Raw genomic sequence first — 19,577 nt, 5'->3', positions numbered from 1 at the left:
ATGCTGACTTGTGGCCACAAAGGATGGTAGCCAGTGTGCTCCTTCCCAGAGCTGTGAGGAAAAGCAGCAGCAGCCCTCCCCACCCTTCGGAGATTCAGCCTTTCCCAGGTGAGGCAAAGAAATGCAAATTGAGGCTCATTAACAGCCAGCATCTATCCCACCCTCTGGAAATCCTCTTATGCAGAACGCCAGGGCTATATTCCAAGGCACTGAGTAACCGAGACTACTAGCCACCAGGAAAAAGCTAGAGATAATGGAACCTTTCCTGGGCTTGCAAATCTACCCAGGAAAGTAAGACTTGACAGTGGTGTTTAATGTGGGCCCACCCAGGCCCATCCAAACCCAGTAGAGGGAGCCACAAACAGCAGAACACCAACACCCACAGGGAAAACTTGGTAGGCTCCAAAACCCACTGAGATAGGCAAAATGGTGAAACAAAGAAACAAATTCCAAATGAAAGAACAAGAGAACTCTATCGAAGTTGAAATAAATGAAATGCAGGTAAGCAAATTGTCAGAGGTAGAGTTCAGAACCATGATCTTGAGGAAGCTCAACAGCATGAGTAAGAACATCAGCACCATGCATAAAGGTATAGAAACATTGAAAACCAACCAAGTGGAAGTGAAGAATGATATAGAAGAAATAAAGAACACATTGAAAGGACTAACCATCAGAGTAGAGGAAGCTGAGGACCAGATCAGTGAATTAGAAGACAGGGTAGAAAAAATCAACCAATTAGAAAACTTAAAGGAAAAAAAAAACAATTAAAAAACAGGAAGATAGCTTAAGAGAACTCTGGGACAACTGGAAACATAATAACGTTCTCATCATAGGAGTCCCTGAAGAGGAAGAAAATGGGCAAGGGTTAGAGAATGTATTTGAAGAAATAGTGACAGAAAACTTTCCTAACTTGGTGAAGGAAGCAGGCATTCAAGTTCAAGAAGCACAGAAAGCCCTAAGTAAGAAGAACCCAAACAGGCCCACACCAAGACACATAATTAAAATGCCAAAAATTAAAGACAAAGAGAGAATCCTAAAGGCAGCAAGAGATAAGCAACAGGTTACCTACAAATAAAATCCCATAAGGCTCTCAGCTGACTTCTCAACAGAAACACTACAGACCAGAAGGGAATGGCATGAAGTCATCAAGGTCCTGAAAAACAAGGATCTGAATCCAAGACTACTCCATCCCGCAACGCTATCATTCAAAATAGAAGGTCAAATAAAGAGCTTTCCAGACAAAAAAAAAAGGCTAAGGGAATATATTAACACCAAACCAGCACTGCAAGATATGCTAAAAGGACTGCTATAATTAGTAGAAGAAATAAAAAAAAAATAGAACCACACTAAACAAAAATGACAATAAATAAGTACATATCAATTATCACGTTAAATGTGAATGGTTTGAATACTTTGATAAAAAGACACAGAGTAGCTGACTGGATAAGAAAGCATGACTCACATATATGCTGTTTACAAGAGACCCACCTCACAACAAAAGACTCACATGGGTTAAAAGTGAAGGGATGGAAAAAAAATCTTTCAAGCAAATGGAAAGGAAAAAAAAGCTGGGGTAGCAATACTCATATCTGATAAAGTAGATTTCAAAATGAAGACCATAACTAGAGACAAAGAAGGTCACTACATAATATTGAAAGGATCTATCCAACAGGAAGATATAACCTTGGTAAACATATATGCACCCAATATAGCAGCACCAAAATATATTAAAAACCTTCCGGAGGACTTCAAAGGAGAAATCAACAGCAATACAATCATAGCAGGGGACTTCAATACCCTGCTGACATCACTGGATAGATCATCTAGACAAAAAAATTAACAAGGAAACACAAACTCTAAATGAAGCACTAGATCAGATGGACTTAATAAATATCTACAGAGAATTACACCCCAAAACTGCAGAATTTACATTCTTCTCAAGTGCACATGAGATATTCTCAAAGATAGACCACATGTTAGGGCACAAACTAAGTCTCTACAAGTTCAAGAAGATTGAAATCATATCAAGCATCTTCTCGGATCACAATGGCATGAAACTAGAAAACAATTGCAACAAGAACAAGCAAAGACATTTGAAAACATGGAGGCTAAATAGCATGTTATTGAACAATGAACGGGTTACCATGGAGATCAAGGAAGAAATAAAAAGATTCCTGTAAACCAATGAAAATGAACACACAACAACACAAAATCTATGGGATGCAGCGAAAGCAGTTCTGAGAAGGAAGTTCATAGCACTACAGGCCTACCTCAAGAAACAAGAAAAATTTCTAATAGACTATCTAACCTCACAACTTAAAGAACTAGAAAGTAAACAAAAAGAAAACCCCAGAGCAAGTAGAAGGAAGAATCAGAGCAGAAATAAATAGTAAAGATCAGAGCAGAAATAAATGACATGGAGACCAAAAAAACAGTTCAAAGGATCAATGAAACAGAGAGCTGGTTCTTTGAAAAGATTCATGGACCCTTAGCTAGACTCACCAAGAAACAAAGAGAGAGAACCCAAATACACAAAATCAGAAATGAAAGAGGAGAAGTAACAGCTGACACCACAGAAATACAAGGATCGTTAACAGATATTATGAACAATTATACGGCAACAATTTGGCAATGTAAGTAAAATGGACAAATTACTAGAAACATATAGTCTCCCAAAACTGAACTGGGAAGAGATAGAAAACTTGAACAGACCAATAACAAAAAAAGAAATTGAAGATATAATCGAGACTCTCCTAGCAAACAAAAGCCTAGGCCCGGATGGCTTCATGGGGGAATTTTACTGAACATTCAAAGTAGAACTAATACATATTCTCCTCAAACTGTTTCAAAAAATTTAAGAAGAAGGAAGACTTCCAAACTCGTTTTATGAGGTGAGCATAATTCTAATTCCAACATCAGAAAAAGACACTATAAAGAAAAAACTACAGGCCAATATCCCTGATGAACATAGATGCCAAAATCCTGAACAAAATGCTGGCCAATCGGATCCAGCAACACATCAAAAAAATTATTCACCACGACCAAGTGGGATTCATCCCAGAGATGCAAGGCTGGTACAATATTCGCAAATCAATAAACGTGATACACCACATAAAAAAAATGAAACATAAAAATTATATGATATTATCAATAGATGCTGAAAAAGCCTTCGACAAAATCCAGCACCCATTTCTGATAAAAACGATCAGCAATGTGGGAATAGAGGGATCATATCTCAGCATAATAAAGGCCATATATGAAAGACCTACAGCCAACATCATACTCAGTGGGCAAAAACAAAAAGCATTTCCCTTAAGAACAGGAACAAGACAAGGATGCCCACTTTCGCCACTCTTATTTAACTTAGTACTGGAAATCTTACCCACTGCAATCAGACAGAAAGAAAAAATAAAAGGGATCCAAATTGGAAAGGAGGAAGTGAAACTGTCCTTATTCACAGATGACATGATACTATACGTAGAAAACCCCAAAGACTCCATCAAAAATTTACTAGACTTAATAAATGAATTTGGCAAAGTAGCAGGATACAAAATTAACGTCAAGAAATTGATGGCATTCTTTTTTTTTTATCCTCACCCGAGGACATTTTCCCATTTTTTTGTTCAGGTAGAGTGGGAGGGAGAGAGAGGAACAGAGAGAGAGAGAGAAACTTAGATGTGAAAGGAACACATTGAGTGGCTGCCACCCGCACGACTGACCAGGGCCGGGGACAAACTGCAACCGAGGTACGCGCCCTTAGCGGGAACCAAACCCGGGTCTCTCAGGACCGCAGGTCAACGCTCTAACCACTGAGCCAAACCGGCCAGGGCTTGATGGCATTCTTATACACCAATGATGAAGTCACTGAAAGAGAAACTAAGAAAACAATCCCATTTACCACTGTGGCAAAAAAAATTAAGATACCTAGGAATAAACTTAACCAAAGAAATAAAGGACCTATTTGCAGAAAACTACAGGTATTGAAAAAACAAATAGAGGAAGATATAAAAAAGTGGAAGCACATACCTTGTTCACGGATTGGAAGAATTAACATCATTAAAATGTCCATACTACCCAAAGCAATCTATAGATTCAATGCAATCCCCATCAAAATACCAACGACATACTTCACAGAACTAGAACAAATACTTCAAAAGTTCATATGGAACCAAAAACGACCTTGAATAGCCACAGCAATCTTGAAAAAGAGAACAAAGTTGGAGGGATCACACTACCAGATTTCAGGTTATACTACAAAATCACTGTAATCAAAACAGCCTGGTACTGGCACAAGAACAGGCAGATAGATCAATGGAACAGAATAGAGAACCCAGAAATGGACCCAAGACATTATGCTCAATTAATATTTGACATAGGTGGCAAGAGCATACAGTGGAGTAAAGACAGCCTCTTTCATAAATGGTGTTGGGAAAATTGGACAGCTACATGCAAAAAAATGAAACTAGACCATCAACTTACACCATACAGAAGAATAAACTCAAAATGGATAAAAGACTTAAATGTGACTCATGAATCCATAAAAATCCTAGAAGAAACAAAATTTCAGACTTCATATGCAGCAGAATTTTCACTGATACATCACCTAAGGCAATAGAAACAAAGGAGAAAATGAACACATGGGACTACATCAAACTCAAAAGCTTCTGTGCAGCAAAAGAAACAACCACCAAAATGGAAAGGCAGCCCACTGTATGGGAGAGCATAATTGCCAATGATACATCAGATAAGGGGTTAATTTCCAATGTATATAGAGTGTTCATATAGCTCAACAAAAGGAAGACAAAGAACCCAATTAAAAAATGGGCAGAGGAACTAAATAGACACCTCTCCAAACAGGACATACAAATGGCCAAAAGATATGAAGAAATGCTCAGCATCACTAATTATCAGAGAGATGCAAATTAAAACAACAGTGAGGTATCACCTCACACCTGTCAGAATGGCCGCCATCAACAAATCATCAAACAACAAGTGTTGGCGAGGGTGTGGAGAAAAGGGGACTCTAGTACACTGCTGGTGGAAATGCAGACTGGTGCAGCCACTGTGGAAAGCACTATGGTGTTACCTCAAAAAATTAAAAGTTGAACTTCCATTTGACCCAGTGATCCCACTTCTAGGAATATACCCTAAGAAGCCTGAAACACCAATCAGAAAGAATATATGTATCCCCATGTTCATAGCAGCACTATTTACAATAGCTAAGATCTGGAAACAGTCCCGATGTCCATCAGTAGACGAATGGATAAAAAAGCAGTGGTACATATACACAATGGAGTACTACACAGCTGTAAGAAAGAAAGATCTCTTATCCTTTGAGGCTACATGGAGGGACCTGGAGAGTATTGTCCTAAGTGAAACAAGCCAATCAGAGAAAGACAAATATCACATGATCTCACTTATTTGTGGAATATAATGAACATAACAGTCTGAGGAACGAGGTAGTCCCAGAGACGTGGAAGTGGAGTACAGACTGACAATCTCCAAAAGGGGGCAGGGGAGAAAAACCACAGAACTTATATGCATGTATGCATGAACAATAGACATGGACAACAAAACTGGGGACAGGTGGGGAGGGAGTGGGAAGGGGGGAATCAGTGGGGAAAAAAGGAGAAACATCTGTAACAAAAATAAATAAATTAATTAAATTAAAAATAAATAAAAGAGCCTCAGATGAGGCTCCTGCTGGTTGGGCTGAGGTAGGGGCAAGTCTGAAGATGAGTGTGGGAAGGGAGAGGCCTGGCCAACAGCACGTGTGCCCTGGAGCGGAGTGGGGTAGTTGGAGTAAAGGGTGGGAGAGGACCCCTCCCATCTCTCTGCAGCACGCTGTAGGAACCACGGAGAGAGCCTCAGGTCTGTGCTGTTTCTAGTCCCCAAGGATAACCGTCAGCTGAGAGAAACTCGTTTCTTAGGCTCAGCACCACAGTCCCGGGAGGACACATGGTCTTTCTGCCTGGAGTTCCCCTGGGTTATTCCTCAGGCCTTGGAGGCAATTTTTTTTGGAAGCGGTGGGGTGCACCATTCTTTTTTTCTATTACACAACTCTTCCTTCAAAAATGGCATGTATTTCCATCTTCAGGGTCCCTGAAGATGAGCACACAAATTCTTCATTATAAATCTTTTTTATTAATAATTACTAGAAGAAACTAGGCAATGGTGGAAATAAAATTTAATTACTGAACACAGTCACATAACAAAGGGGACAAGCATCTCAGCGTTTTCAACCCAGTTGATGTGCATGGGAATGGTTACCGACTCTCTCGTAGATTCCCCAAATCGACTTGTCCTCTTTTATTCATTCTCTCACTCACCTCTATTGCCCCACAGCCTTCAGGGGCTCTGGGAAAGGGTGATGCTCCTTGAGTGTCAGGTGGAATCTCCCAGAGGCCTCAGCATCATTTCTGGGCCCAAGTAGGTCTGCAGTGGGAATGAGAATTTGCATTTTTCTTGGAACTTTGCAGATCCTGCTGAGGCTGCTGGCGCAGGGACCACACTTGGGAAACTGCCCCTCTGGTAGACCCTGTCATGAAAGTATAATTCAGACAGAAACATCAATGATTTAAACGGGGAGAGGTCATCAGATAAAATGAAGAATGCTCAATTAAATTTAAATTTCAGCTAAAAACAAATCTTTCTTTAATATACGTATGTCCCAAATATTGCATGGGGCAGACTTATACTAAAAGAGTATTTATTGCTTGTCTGAAATCCAAATTTATTGAAGTATTCGTGTATCCTACATTTTTATTTGCTAAGTCTGGAAACTCTATTTCAAGGGCATGATATTTGTGAGTTTCCTGACAGCATAGTAGCTATCTCAGGGACTCAGCCAAGATATCATCTAAGATATGTTCCTCCTACCACCTAGCTCTCAGGCTCCTGGAATGGGTCCCCCCACTCTGACATAGGTCATTCCTGTCCTAACTAACCTTCCTCTGGAGACACCCCTCTAGGACCTACCTGCTCACTTGGCATATCCCACAGTGGACTGCACTACAGACCCTTGGAGTTCACTATTACATGTGTCCCTAGTGGAACATTCCTTTTTGCTGTCTGCATCTTTTAATATGCTTGAATAGTGACAATTTCGGGCCAAGGAAGGGAAGAAGGTGGAGCCCACACTGTCGGCTTCCTGCTTTGTTGATGCCAAGAGTGGCCACGATGGTACACCTAAGAGAAGTCCTGAGCAACCTCAGAGAGGGGCAGTGTGTCAATCCACCGCGCAAGCAAGTCTGGTGACTTTGCTGTGTAGAATAAACATCAATACCATATAACGTGTAAGTACTGTTTCTTAGAAAGTTAAGGATTGCGCCCTGGCCGGTTTGGTTCAGTGGTTAGAGCGTCGGCCTGCGGTCCTGAGAGACCCGGGTTCGGTTCCCGGTAGAGGCGCGTACCTCGGTTGCAGTTTGTCCCCGGCCCTGGTCGGTTGTGCGGGTGGCAGCCACTCGATGTGTCCCTTTCACATCGATGTTTCTCTCTCTCTCTCTGTTCCTCTCTCTCCCTCCCACTCTACCTGAACAAAAAATGGAAAAATGTCCTCGGGTGAAGATAAAAAAAAAAAGAAAGTTAAGGATTGCAATTTGTGTTTGCTTTTAAAATCCCATTATTACTCATGTTGGAGAAGTTTACTTGGTAGGATATGTCAAATTCAGAATATTGCTCCTGAAAGTATCGGAAGATTCTTAGACAACACTGACTATAATCACGATGATAATGATGAGCTAGGTAATGGAGCACTTGAATGGAGATCATCCTCGTGAGCCTTAAGTTTAGCTAGTGTTGTACCACCACTTCTGGTCATTTCCAAAAGTAGTACTCACACTCACAGCCCAGCATCTTTGCGAAGACTGCAGAGTTTGGACCTCACATCTTTCTGCAAAGTTCTGACATAAATATTTAGAAGGACACCTTCATTTTCTTTTTTCAAATATTAATAATCCTGAATCAAGGAACAGTAAATCGAAGTGTTTCCAGTAAGGCAGTCCTATTTCCAGACACTCTAATAAAGCTAATCGGAAGCCTCGGGCTTTATTTTTGGTTTTCTCTGAGGAAGGGAGCCCTGTTAAGTATTTGTTTTACTTCTAAAACCTGCCTTTGCTTGAGAAACAGATAGTAGAAGAGAATGTGATCAAAAGTGAGAAGAAATAACTGTAGCTGGGAATAAATATTTACTTTCACAAGCTATAGCTATGTATCCAGTGGCTTTCTAGAATCATCAATGAATGGAAAGTCAAATAAGAAATGTGTCTATTGTTTGAGTGCAAGAGTGTTATTACTCATCCACCATTAGAAGTACCGTGCATTTTGTGTGATTTTCCATTAGTCCTGATGTATTTGGGCAATGTCACTCTTAGGTTCTTGCCTCATAGTACTAGTAAGCAGTAGCAGACATCTGCAAAAAAATAGCCAAAATTTTTTGGTGTTTTCTGTGGTAAAGGGCTGGATTTCTGCTCCTAAGCATTTCTTCTCCACCAACATTGTGTTTTTGTATCACACCATGCATCCTGCAAGGTTACATGGTGGCAGACAGGGATAGCAGAGATTAGGAGGGTTTAACAAACATCATAGTTGAAAGGTATCCTACATTTTCTTACCAGGAAAGCCAATCTATTTGAGTCTTTGGATTCAGACCGCCTCTCTTCAGGTCTTGACTGTGCCATTTACTCGTGCCGTTAGCGCGTGCCCTAACCTTGGGCAAGCTACCTAAGTTCTCTGTGCCTCAGTTTCCTCATTGGTCAAATGGAGGAATTTTATTACCAAGCTCTTAGAGATGTCTCTAACAATAAGTGAGATGATTCTTGTGAAATGCCTAGAACAGAGTGAGCACTCAATGAATATTAGCTAAAAATGGAGTAAAATCAAAGACAAATTTAAACTCTATCTTCAGCTAATCCTGGATGGATCTTTAATTATATTTTGCAATGATTGCATGAAGTAGAGATTATGTTGGCTACCTAATGAAATTTAACCAATGAATTGAATTTTGGAATAATCATATCTTATATACTGATTAAGGATTCATGGGATACCAATAGAAAATGCATCAAGGGTGTATTTAATAAATCAAAGACCCCTTATATTTTAACTCATCATTCTAGAATAGACTTTTGTTTATTGTCTAAAGTAATAAAGAGAACAGTACAGAATAAATATAGTTTCATTACAAATGGTGTTTCTAATCTCATTAGTTTTACGTTTATTATCAGGCTTTGGTTTTTTATTTTATTTATTTTTATTTTTTTTAATCCTCAACTGAGGACATTTTTTTCCATATTTTGTTCAGATAGAGTGGGAGGGAGAGAGAGAGAGAGAGAAACATCGACGTGAAAGGGGCACTTCTAGTGGCTGCCACCCGCATGACCAACCAGGGCTGGGGACAAACTGCAACTGAGGTACGTGCCCTTAGCGGGAACCGAACCCGGGTCTCTCCGGACCGCAGGCCGACGCTCTAACCGCTGAGCCAAACCGGCCAGGGCAGGCTTTGGTTTTTTAAACAACCTCTCTAGGTCTATGAATTTTGGACCTGGATAGTGTCACTAATAAGCCACTGGACCACCAGTGAGTGGAAGCAGTGCTGTCTTCAAGGATGTGGTTTCTGTGGGCTGGCTCTCTCTGCAGCAGTCATGGCTTGTTGGGAGTGGGAGGAGGCATGAAAGGAAATTGGGCAAGGTAAGTGGTGTCTGTGGTAATCTGGGTGTTTAGACTCTGAAACTGTGAAAACGTAATATTTGGTGACTTCCTGGCTGCGATCATTTGCTGTGATGTGGTCCCCAGGTTCCGTGACCAGAGAGGTTTAAGCATCAACAGATAGGGATATAAGGAAGGAAGGGAGTAAGCAAAGGGAACATGCAGAACAGGGAGTCTTGTCTGTGCCCTGTTTGCTGTCCTGCTGTGCTGGAAGAACTTGGAGTTTTTGAAAAACAGCTGTGATATTACTACGTGAAACAGACACTCACTCCGACTCCAATGCCCTACCTCTGTGGTTACAGGTGAAGACCTTGCCTTGGTGCTTCTTGCTTCCATGAAGGACTCTAGAAGCTGTGGACATTCTGAAAAAAGTGCCTTTGCAAAAGTAAAATGGGTATTTACTGGATGACTTATTTTGTGGTTGATTGGATAAAATGGACTCCCATTTTATACCTTAAATGTCTTGCACAACATAGAAGAGACTGAAAAGCATTGCATCACATCCAAAACACTGTTCTGGGCTGTCATTTATAGTCACAAAGGCACATACTTATTGTGTCTTGTGCTGATTCCTCTTGTCTCCGTTTGCTCCATTAATGGCTGATGTCATCTCTTTTGGCTATTCCTGGAAGGCAGCGAGGCTTGCTTGGTTTACTTTGCAACATACTGGCCCCTGACGAGTCATATTTCACAGAACTACCATTACCAAGCTCTTCTGCAATGCGCTCTGTAGACTGAGCGCTGTTTAGAATATCTATCCACGTTGGCTCACTGAAGTCTTGTGTCAAGGTTGTAAGATAGCTATTCCTCCTATTCACAATTAGAGATTCTGAATTTCAGAAAGTTTAAATACCGTGCTCAAGGTTAAACATCTACTGAGTGGTAGCACACTGACAAAACTTAACAGTTTTTTTTATCCTCACCCAAGGACATTTTTCCATTTTTTTGTTCAGACAGAGTGGGAGGGAGAGAGAGGAAGAAGGAGAGAGAGAGAGAAACATCGGCGTGAAAGGGACACATCGAGTGGCTGCCACCTGCACCACCAACTAGGGCTGGGGACAAACTGCAACCGAGGTACGTGCCCCTTAGCGGGAACCGAACCCGGGTCTCTCTGGACCGCAGGCCAATGCTCTAACCACTGAGCCAAACCGGCCAGGGCCAAACTTACCAGTTTAACTCTAAGTTCATGCTCCTTCACTGGGGTGAGTAATAACTTTCTCCTCTGGATGGTTTCACGTGGAACCCAACGCTGTTTGCATATACTTGGCCATCTTTTCAGACCATGCCGTCCTTCCTACACTCTCATCATTGCCAACATTGTTCAGCCTCTGCAGGAAACAAGACAGTGCGGACTCTGCACAAATCGAAATTCCTTTCTTCTATATTCCACATACATGGTGTTGATCATACTATTTGTAGTACAGTGCAAGGTACTGTAGGAGATATAAAAATAAATGAGCCGTGGCCTATAGCCTTAGGAACTTGCATTTTAATGGCAAAGGGGTGAGCATGACAAGGCCTGCATACAAATGTCTGTAATATGAGGTGGAATAAAGTACCATCACTGAGATATAATCCGTGATAGAAATTTACAAGAAGGAGAAAACAACCACAGAAGACTCTTCTCTTTGGGTCGCGGTCGAGGTTTGGCTTTTTTGCTGTGGTGTTTAGGGGATTGAAGAACCAGAGAGGAAGGTTGTTCGCCACATTTCAGTGGTTCATTTTTCACTGCCATTTTGTGCTATCAGCCCATTTTTGGTGAGAAATAAAAAAACAATGCAAAAGAGGATGTAGGCAGGGATGGAGTATACAGACACTACTTTATTTTACTGACATTTTCTCCAGGTTATAACAGTGATGATAACCTCTAATAAAGAGTGAAAAACAAAAAGCCTACAGTTCTCACTCCAATTATATTTAATCTGACAAACAACAGCTCATTAAATCAGTTTAATGTTACGTATGTAAAATGTATTGAGTTGGGATGTACAATGATGAACTGAAGCTTATATTCTATAACGAAAATAAGATGTCTATAAAATAAATATCCCATGTTAGGAAGTATAAAAATCATTAGAGAAGAACAGAAAAATTATCATAGTGTTTGAGAGGAGGTATAGGTTATTTTCACCTGAAGGAGGTAATAAATATTAATAGCTAAGATATTTTCATTGCAAACCAGGTACTGGGCCTTAAGCATATATTAACTTATTTAATGCTCACAAAAATCCTGTGAGGTAGATGCAATGATTTCCTCCCATTTTGTTTTGTTTTGTTTTGTTTTGTTTTGTTTCCAGGTAGGGAAACCAAGGCATAGAGAGGTTATAATTGGCTGGCAAGTGATCAGCAGTTTGGCTTTAGAGTCTGGCCTTTTAACCACATAACTCTACTCACCAGGCTGCACCAAAGAAGGTAGATGGAGCCAGTTTCCCACAAGAGCTCAAACAGCAAGTTGAGAGAAAAGCAGGAAGGGACAAGGAGGGTGTGATGAGGCTGGCACGGGAAGAGAAGTGACTGTCAGTAACCAAACAGAAGGTTATGTAATGCTAGAGGCCATGGAGGGCATGGAGTAGCTATCTAGGCTGTACTTTAGTTTTTGAGTGACAGCTTTTGAAAAGCCTCATTATGTGACTGTAGGTGGGCTGCAGGTAAGCTAATCTGGAAGCCACATGCAGGTTGGATATGAAGGTTGTCTAGGGACAGGGAGGTTGTAATCAATAACAGGGAATGTGGTGCCTGGCCAGTGTGGCTCAGTGGATTGAGCATTGTCCCATGCACCGAGAGGTCACCGGTTTGCTTCCCAGTCAGGACACATGCCCAGGTTGTGGCCTCGATCCCCAGCAGGGGGCTGTGCAGGAGGCAGCTGATCGATGTATCTCTCTCACATTGATCTTTTTATCTCTCTCTACCTCTCCCTTCCTCTCTCTCTAAAAAAAAAAAAAATCAATAAACATATTTCAAAAAAAACACAGGGGATGTAGCTTAGAGTGATGGGATGACTGAAGTCAGAATGATAATGAAGAATTTCTTTTTTAATATTTATTGTTGAATGTAAAATGTATTACAGATGTTCCACATTTTTCCCCCATTGACCCCCTCCTCCCCACTCCCGCCCCCCTCCCACCTTTTCCCACACTATTGTCTGTGTCCATTGGTTATACATATAAGCTCTTTGGCTTATCTCCTCCCACCCCCCCAATCCCTTTCCCTTTGAGGTTTGTCAGTCTAGCAATGAATTTGTACTTCTTAATCCCTTCACCTTTTTCACCCATTCCCCCAAACCCCCTCCCATCTGGCAACCAACAAAATGTTCTCTGTATCTATGAGAATGTTTCTGTTCTGCCTGTTCATTTTGTTTGTAGATTCCATTGTTGATAGATATGTATTCATTGCTATTTTGTTTGTTCATATATTTTATCTTTTTCTTCAAAAAGACCCTTCATCATTTCATATAATAACAGTTTGGTGGTGATGAACTCCTTTAACTTTTTCTTGTCTGGAAAAATCTTTACATGGCCATCGATTCTAAATGACAGCTTTGCAAGATAGAGTAATCTTGGTTGTAGGTTCTTGCTTTTCATCATTCTGAATATTTCTTGCCACTCCCTTCTGGCCTGCAAAGTTTCTTTTGAGAAATCAGCTGACAGCCTTATGGGAACTCCCTTGTAGGTAACTAGCTGCCTTTCTCTTGCTGCTTGTAAGATTCTCTCTTTGTCTTGAACCTTTTGCATTTTGATGATGATGTGTCTTGGTGTGGGCCTCTTGGGGTTCATCTTGTTTGGGACTCTCTGTACTTCCTGGACTTGTATGTCTGTTTCCTACACCAAGTTAGGAAAGTTTCCTGCCATTATTGTTTCAAACAGGTTTTCGATTTCTTGTTCTCGCTCTTCTCCTTCTGGCACCCCCAAGATGCGAATGTTGGCATGCTTGAAGTTGTCCCAGAGGCTCCTTACACTATCCTCATTTTTTTGGATTCTTTTTGCTGTTCTGATTGGGCGTTATTTGCTTCCTTATATTTCAAATCGATGGGTTGCTTCTTGGATTTACGTACTCTACTATTGAATCTGTGTAAATTATTCTTTATTTCAGTTAATGCCTCCTTCAATTCTGACTGTGCATCCATAATTTCTGACTGGTCCTTTTTTTATGCTCTTGAGGCCCTCATAAGTTCATTGAGCATCCTTATAAGCAGTATTTTGAACTCAGCATCTGTTAGGTTGCTTATCTCCATTTCGCTTAGTTCTTGTCTTGGGGTTTTGTTCTGCTCTTTCATTTGGGACCTGTTTCTTTGTCTCCTCATTTTGGCTGACTCTCTCTGTTTGTTTCTATGTATTACTTATCTAGCGGTATGGGGCTAGCTGAGACCAGATGCTGTTTGTTGGAAAGAATTTAGGAAAAACCTGAAACAGGATCCAAGACAGGCCAATCCTATGGTTAAGCAACTGGCAACAGCTTGGGTGGGCCTGAAAGTTGGGTGGGGCAGGGCGGGGCCTCAGGGAGTAACCAGGGCAGGGCTACCAGTGTGAGCCAGGTTGCTGGAGTCCCAGATATGGCGACTGTCTGCCACCCCAGGGAAGGGCTCACCAAAGGAACAAAGGCCTCTGACAGCATGTGTCCTGGAGAAAGCCCCCTCTCCAGCCCTCGCTCCAGTGCCAAACAGCTCAGTTCTTCCCTGTATGTCTCTGGCGCCCCTCGAGCTGCCTCCCCTCCAAGCTTAGAGGGAGAGAGTCCAATAAGTCCGTGCGCGGGCCCTTTAAGGAGCTGCCTGGGGCTCCAGCCGTGTCAGCCTCCCTGAGCCTCAGTTCCCGCTGGTTTTCCAGCCAGAAGTTATGGGGACTCTCTTCCTGGCACTGGAACCCTGAGCGGGGCACCTGGTGTGGGACGGGGACCCCTCAGTCCTCAGGAAGGACCTTCCCAGCCGAGGTGTCCTCCTGATTTTTATCCGCCACACGTGGGTGTGGGACCAGCCCGTCCGCCTCCGCCCCTCCTACCAGTCTCGATGCGGCTGCTGCTTTAATCCCGTAGTTGTAGGACTGCCATTCAGCTGGATTTCAGGCGGTTCTGAATGATGATTGTTCTGTGGTTTAGTTGTAACTTTGATGTGGTTGTGGGAGGACACGATACTGCGTTTACCTACCCGCCGTCTTGACCGGAAGCCCCCGATAATGAAGAATTTCAAAATGAGATGGGAGAAATTAAGAATGGAAGTCATAGAAGTGCAAATTATGGAACAGATTTTAATTCTTGAGAAAGAGATGAATCAAGAGGTGCTTGAGTTTTGAGTTTGAGTTATTGCAAGGGTAAGGGTGTTTCCCACACAGCTCTGGAAACAAGAGGCAGTGAAGTTGGAGTAGAAAATGAGGTTAATTTTGTACTTATAGTTATGCAGCTAGAGCTTTCTGTTGGATAATCCTCTGACAGACAATCTGATAAGTGGATATTTGACTGCATTCTGCAGGGTTTAACCTTTTCACCCTACACCAAAGTCAGAGCCTCATAAGGAAAGAATGTCCTCTGCGATTTGAGATGGATGTCTATTCAGATGCCTGAGAGCAGCAACAGGTGTCATCAGCATGCAAAGGTGCTCCGGTTTTCTAATCACCAGAGAAATACAAATCAGAACCACAGTGAGACATCACCTCACACCTGTTACAATGCCTATTCGTAACAAGATAAAAGATAAGTGTTGGCAAGAATGTAAAGAAAGGGGAAACTTTGTGCGCTGTTGGTGAGGATGTCAATTTCTACAGGCATGATGGAAAACAGTATGGAGGAAAACAGTTCCTGAAAAAATTAAAAATAGAAGTGTGATATGATCCAGCAATCCCACTTCTGGATAGATGTCCAGAAGAAATGAAATCACCTGGAAGAGATGTATGCACACCCATGTTCAGTGCAGCATATTCACAAGACATGGAAACAACCTAAGTGTCTATCAACAGATGAATGAATAAAAAAGATGTGGGGATATATATATATATATATATATATATATATATATATATATATATTATTATTCAGGCATAATAAATAAGGTTATCTTGACATTTGTGACATTGTGGATGGAACTTAAGGACATTATGTTAAGTGAAATCAGTCAGAAAAACAAAAATACTGTATGGTATCACTTACATGTGGAATCCAAGAAAGCCACACTCAGAAACAGAGAGTAAACTGATGGTATCCGGAGGCTGTGGGTCGGAGAAGTGAAGAGATGTTGGTCAAAGGGAACAAACTTCCAGTTATGAAAACTGTTTTGATAGAATCTATAGTACACAGTTGTGGATATTAGATTCTAGTTCTGTTGTCTTTAAAGTTTTATTTTTTACCTATAAACTAGACTGGATCCTGATTTTTTTCCTAGTTTTCTTAAATATTTGACTACAACCCTCTCAACTAATGTTTTATTTTTCTCCCATTTTTTGACTTAGAATTATTGAGAACTAAAACTTCTTTTTGAGCCTTGCAATTGAAAATTGCAGCTAAAGGACATGACAGAAATGTAGGAAATCACAACAGGTAATGCTTAAACAATTCTAGCGACGGACACCGTAAGCCATGCAGAATTTACCTGAGCACCTGATGACATCATCAGAGACATTCAAACTGAAGATGGGGAGAATCTATCAGATTGTCGCTGCGCGCTCACTCCAGCTAAATAACTGAGCCTTACATCTGAAAATCTCGACTGACAGTCTCTCAGACGCAGAAAGTGGTTTATAATTTGCTCTGATCATTAACCTTTGCTTTTTCTTTTTGTTTTCATAGACATACCTCTTATAAATACCTTATCACATACACAATGTAGGCCTCCCTTTGGGAGCCCGTTTGCATTACCATCTCCTGAAATGAGACTCAACAACTTCAGTGAACTCACTTAGTTCAATGACTAGATCAGTGAAATATGAAGCAATCTACCAACTTAGCTTCTAAAATGTGAAACTTTGTTATTTAAAGTTTCGGAGGCGGGACTGAAGGGAACCAAAATTCTGCCACCCTGAAGCTGCTCTTTGGAGATGTTGATTTAAGTTGTTCATTAAGAAATAAGACTCAGAGAGAGCCTTTGACCCTTTCCTGCTCAAGAGATTCAGACAGAGAAGCCTGTTTCAGAAAGGAGAGTTTAGGATATCACCTAAGCCCAGTTTGAATTAAATGTGGTAAATAAGAGGGTTTTAGAGACTTGTTAGCTGGATACTGTGTCCCGTTGTCTCTGAGTTGCCTAGCAAACATTTCCTACCACATATATTTTGCTTCTTGTCAACTACCTATAAATCACCCATTCTCATTTCTGAACTCTATTACCCTCCAACTTTCCCTTTGTCCAAAATGCCTTATATACCCAATGTTGCTTCACTGTCTTTGGAATTTTTATGCCTATGTAAATTCCCCACAAACATATATTAAAACTGTGATTTTCTCCTGTTAATCTCTCTGTTAATTTCATGAGTAGCCCAGCCAGAAGAACTTAGAAGGTGGGAGGAAAAGTATTAATCTTTTTTTAGCCCCCATAGTGTTGAGCCACAGTAGGAGAGTCTTATAGTCGAGTCCTCAGTTCCTGTAGCCAGTGTATGCCATCTGCAGGAGAGAACTAGGCATCGCTTGAAAACCAGGTCCTACCATTTTACTACCCTAGCAGGAGACAGTAAGTGATGACAAGAACTAAGCTTAGGCACTGTCAGATCCAGCCAGTGGAGTCCATCAATAATCCAACTTAGTGACTCTGGAGGTAGTACATCTGGGATTGGGCTTGAGCAGGTAGAAAGGGTTCAAGTAAACGGCATGAACAGAAGCCCAAATTCTCATGTCATCCACCCCAGTTGCCCCAGCACTTTTATATCTGCTCACACCTGGTCTGGTGGGGGGATTCCTTATGACCAACTGACAGAGGAGGGGGAAAACCCATTGTTCATAAATGGGTTGGGTTGTCAGGTTTGCAAAAGTCCACACTGAACTGCTGGTACACAACTCCATGCTGGGGTGGCCCTGAAAGACAGTGGAGAGGGGAACCTCTCCCAGGGGACACATCTCCGCGCATTGTACTTGGAGTCCACTTTGGGTGGAGAGAAAAATTACCTGAGGTAAGGATAAATGTGGACTGATGAGCAGTAACAAAATGGCTTAGCTGATTGATCAGGTTATAGAAGGAGCAAGATTAGTAGATTGGGGAGAGATAGGTCTGGGAAATAGGCATGTAGATGGGCCTATGGGAGTAGGCAGAGAATGTAGAAATATTTGTATCATTTGTTAAAGTTTACCATACATTTCGTGTTGTGGAAGAGGCCAGTTTGGATGAACCATGCATGGGTTTTAAAGTTATAGGCAAAAGCATTTCCTGATAGATTGGATGTGGGATATGACAGACAGAAAAGAATCAAAGATGACTCCAAGAATTTGGCCTGAGCAATTAGAAAAACGGAGTTGCCATTCACTGAGCTTAGGTGGGACATATTTGTGCATAAAGACTGAGAGCTCAGTTTGGGACATATTGGTTTGAGATATCTATTAGGCACTCAAGTGGAGATTCTAGTAGGCATTTCATATATGAGTCTGAAGCTGAAGTTGAGGAGAGAATCGTTCAACCCAGAGTAGAAGAATCAAGAAATGATTGAGGAAAAAAAAATAGAAATGATAAAAAAGAGTTCTATCTATTGGACTGAGGGATCCAGGACAAAGCCTTTGCCCCTAACTTGCGTTGCTTATGTCATGAGGGGCTAGAAGGGTGAAGAGTTTGGTTTTTGTCAACTCTGTAATTCAGATTTTGGGCACATTTTGGAGTAGGAAAATTCTTTAGGTAGAACCAGTCTATAGAAACTTCTACTGCTCACCCATTTCTGATACTACTCTTTATCTGGGTCATGGGGGAGAATTACCCTTTGCTGAGGTCCTGTAGTAAGGCATACTTATGTGACAAGTCTGGCCTTTGGGTGGTGAGATGCTGTCACTCCATGTCACATTAAAGACTAGTGTAGGAACCCCAGTGATCTCATTCCCTGCTCTTGTGAGGCAGGAATCACGTGGAGAGGGAGATGCCACAAGGTGGAAGTAGTCAGACCACCGAGTTGTCACTGAGGACTTGCTGGCCTGGATTTTGCCCAGATGTGCAGCAGACTTTTGTGTGTTAAGCTACTGAGATGAACATATTCTATTCTGACTGATACAGCCTCTTGGTGGTAGACCTGTGTTGGGAGTCTGTGGACATAAGAATGTAGTCTTTGAAGTATGGAGTGTTCTAAGAAGAGGAGCTTCGGAAACCAAACTTGACTGATGTCACCATTTTCCTCAGGGCTACGAAGACAAAGGTATCTTCTCTCCCATAAATGTGCTGTTCTTTTTCATTTTTATTATTGTTTATACACCGTTTTTCCACTAATATTTCTCTCTCTATTCTTTTATGCTGCTGTAGAGAACCACAAGACTTATTTTGGCGACAGTAAGTCTACAAATATTTACAATTAGATTCTACCAGTTCTAATCAACCAGATGATTAGAGGAGACCCCTGAGTTGTTTAAAGACACCATTCACAGTAGAAGTTTGCCTCCTGAACAATCAAACAATTAAATCACAGATGGTTAACGGAATTGCCAGTGTACCTAACTAAACATTTATTAATGATACTGAAGGATTTACCTTTTTAATGATTGCAGATTTAAAATGCAGTATACACGTCTCTGTTTCTGTCCTCTTCACCCTTGGTGGGTCAGGCCTGAGAATCAAATTTTGTATGCATTTAGAGGAAGGGATAATTTTTAATGCATGGTTTTTTACTGTGTGGTGTCTTATACTCACTTGTCATTTGTCTCCTCTAATACTGTGTGTGCGGGTTGGGGGGAGGGATACCATTGAGGTTTGGATTAAATGAGTCAAGTGTACA

This window comes from Molossus molossus, unplaced genomic scaffold (genome assembly GCF_014108415.1).
Source record: "Molossus molossus isolate mMolMol1 unplaced genomic scaffold, mMolMol1.p scaffold_m16_p_15, whole genome shotgun sequence".
NCBI lineage: Eukaryota > Metazoa > Chordata > Mammalia > Chiroptera > Molossidae > Molossus > Molossus molossus.
This window is presented reverse-complemented; position numbering follows the sequence as displayed.